The sequence below is a fragment of the Pinus tabuliformis genome, chromosome Q (genome assembly GCF_031772625.1).
Source record: "Pinus tabuliformis cultivar Carrire ecotype Pingquan chromosome Q, CPIR1, whole genome shotgun sequence".
Taxonomy (NCBI): Eukaryota; Viridiplantae; Streptophyta; class Pinopsida; order Pinales; family Pinaceae; genus Pinus; species Pinus tabuliformis.
The window spans coordinates 519,632,051-519,635,521 of NC_142296.1; the positions used below are offsets into that span (position 1 = coordinate 519,632,051).

The 3,471-nt window shown below is 36.2% G+C and overlaps 1 pseudogene; it reads left to right on the top strand.

The window, feature by feature from the left end:
• The first annotated feature begins 202 nt into the window (after positions 1 to 202).
• Positions 203 to 2,473, top strand: LOC149220463 (cullin-1 pseudogene; annotated as a pseudogene).
• The last annotated feature ends 998 nt before the right edge of the window (positions 2,474 to 3,471 follow it).

Below are 3,471 nucleotides of genomic sequence, written 5' to 3' on the forward strand. Positions count from 1 at the left end.
TGCCGACGGGAGGGGACATTCACATGCCGGGCCCACATAACCCAGCCTTAACGATATTATAAATACAAAGTTGCAATCACTCGTTTACCACAAACAGATTCTCAACCTTCTCTAGAGTGGAGCGCGTACTCTGCTATCATACCTTCTGATAACCAAGTATTCTCTCCCTAAGAAAACAGTGTCAGTTAGCTTTGGTTTCGAAATGACGAGGAGCAGTGGAAGTATCATAAACGTGCAGGAAGGATGGGCTATTGTCAACAGGGCCGTGAAAGACAAGAGGTTTGATCTGGAAGAAGGTTGGGCTTTTATTTACAAAGCTATCCTACAGCTGAGTAGCCGGTTGGAAGAAGATGTCAACTTTGAGGTGCCTGTGGACGACAAAATGGCTATTTACACTGTCGTCTACTATATTCGCGAGAAACCGGAACTCTATAATAGATACAGGGATTCCATTAACGAGTACATAACCTTAACGGTTTCACCGGCTTTGAGGGAACGGACTGATGACCAATTGTTGCCGAGAGAACTTATCAAACGCTGGAAAATTTTCAAGGCCATGCTCCGTTCCATGTTCGCTTTCTTCCAACATTTGGATGTCTGGTATCCCTCCCTTCTTTCAGTCAGAGAAGTTGGAATCGAGTACTTCCGAGACCTTGTTTTTCGGGAAATCCGAATTAATGTGAAGAATGCGGCGATTGTTCTTATTGATGAAGAGCGCGAACGCGAAGGAGAGCCAAGAGATGAGACCGAGACCCTTTTGAAAGATATTGTCGCCATTTTTCTGGAGGTTGACATGGATTTCTATACAAATGATTTTGAAGTGGCCATGTTGGAACATACTGCAGATTTCTACTCTCGGAAGGCTTCTTCATGGATTTTAGAAGATTCCTATACGGACTATATGTCAAGGGTGGATGAAGCTTTCATACTCGAGAAGGACAGAGTTGCAAGATATTTGCATAAGAGCAGCGAGCAAAAGGTATTAGAGAATGTAAAGAATGTATTGTTTTCCCATTTGATGACATATCTTCTTGAGGATGAACATTCAAGATGCGCTTCCTTGCTAAGGGAACATAGATATAAAGATATTTTGAGGATGGGGAGGCTATTTGATAGTGTACCTAATGGATGGGAATCAATTGAAAATATTTTTAAGCAGCATGTTATTAGTGAAGTAACATCACCTGTTAAACAAGCTGAAGATGCTGTGCTAAAGCAGAATGCAGGCAGAAGGGATAAAAGTTTATTGTTGCGGGAAGTGTTTGCGTTTGTGAGGAAGGTTATAGAATTACGGGACCAGTATACGAAATATGATGATGATGTCTTTCAGGAGAATAATATTTTTTCCAGGGTTTTGAAACAAGTATTTGAGGTGTTCTGTAATAAAGGAATTGCAGGAAGTAGCAGTGCTGAGTGGCTGGCTACACTTTGTGATACTGTACTTGAAGAGGATAGCAGCAATGAAACGTTGAGCAGAGACGATATAATTGAAAATGTGGTGGAATTTGTAGAGTATATCTGGGATAAAGATCGGTTTGTTGAATCCTACGGAGAAAAACTAACTCGTAGAATTCTGCTCGGCAAACGTACAAATATTGGTTATGTGCAGATCATATTGTCAAAGCTGAAGCAGAAATTTGGTGATCAATTAACGTCACAGATTGCTGGTATGTTAACGGATTGGACAGGATCCCAGGAGAGACAAAGTAAATTCGAAACCTATCTTGAAAATAATAGAAATATACATCTGGGAATAGAGTTTACAGCTACAGTGCTGACAACTAGATTTTGGCCAACATACAAGTGCCCTCACATTAATTTACCTCCAGAGATGGTTAGATGTGTTGAAGCATTTACAGACTATTATTCCGCAGAAGCCCAACATCAAAAGCTTAAATGGATATATTCCTTGGGATCCTGTACTATAATTGGTAAGTTTGATAGAACATCAGTAAAACTGATAGCAACAACTTGCCAAACAGCAATATTATTGTTGTTCAATGCCTCTGAAAAGTTGAGTTATTCCAACATCAAAAAGCACTTGAATTTGGCAGAGGAAGAAATTGATGGACTTCTCTATTCACTGGCCTGTGACAAGTATAAAATTCTTCTCAAGATTCCAGATACGACCACGGTAACTGCATCAGATGACTTCAAAATCAATTTTAATTTTACAGATAAAAAAGGGAAGATAAAACTTCCAATGCCACTGCTGAGCGACAAGAAAAAATCATCATCGGAGGAGGATATTCATAAGGACAGACGTTTTGTTATTGATGCATCGATAGTACGCATTATGAAGGCAAAAAAGGCTTTACAATACAAAATACTTGCGAGTGAATGTGCTCAGGAACTTGAAGGGCTATTCAAGGTAGATTTCATGCAAATTAAAAGGCGGATTGAAGATTTGATTAAGAGGGAGTTCTTAGAACGAGACAAAAAAGAGGTGGATTTGTTAAGATATATACCTTGAAGAAGCCTATGAAGATAGCACGGAAAGGTATTGAATGCGTTGGTTTTACGTTGTCACTCTGTTGTTCTTTATTTTCGTATCATTTAAACTAGATTGGATATCTTTTCTATGAGTCATATTTATCATTCAGGAAGAAAAGAAGTGGTATCAATGTCCATTCTTGGGTTGAGAGAAAGTTTTTTGTTCCATTTTATTTTTCATATTTTATTTTGGAGGATCTGTACAAGGAAATTCAGAATTGTTGTAAATAGGTATTTGGGAAGTTTCATGGAAGTTATAATAATTTGACCATATAAATTTTGTGGAACATTTTTGTGGTATCATATTTATTATTCTATGTAGAGTATTGTACTAAGAATAGTGTCATTAGAGATATTGTGGTATTTTATATGTTTTGTTATAATAGCTATTTCTAGAACTATTGTAGAAGTTATATACACTTCAATTTCAGCCCACAATCATTATTATATTTTTTGTGGACATTTTTCTCTATGTATATTATTTCCAAATTAGGGTTGTAGCATTGTATATGACTAATATTGATAAATTTATGCTATTTTAATGTCATAACCTCCAAACTATAGTTAAGCAAGGTACTTCTATTAAACATAATATTCTCAAGTTTCTATCTTGAAATCCTAGATTTATGGTGGAACATAACATTCAAAATGGATATATTATCTCAGTTCATTGAAGTGTACATAGGTTTAAGTTTTCATGAATTTTAAGTATGAGGAAAATCACAAGAGATTGTTACTTCAAGTTCAAGGATTTCTAATGCTCATTAATGTGATTCAATTGTTGAAGTAGTCTAGACAAAAATACTACTTTTAGATAGTCAAGAATAAGAATACATGAAGCACCTTAAGGAATGTTAAAAAAGGGAGAGAGAACATACAACTAATCACGAGAACATTGATAAGAAAAATAGACTACATCACAAATTTATGAAAATAGACAGATAAATTTGAGAAGGATTCCATTAACAATAATTACAT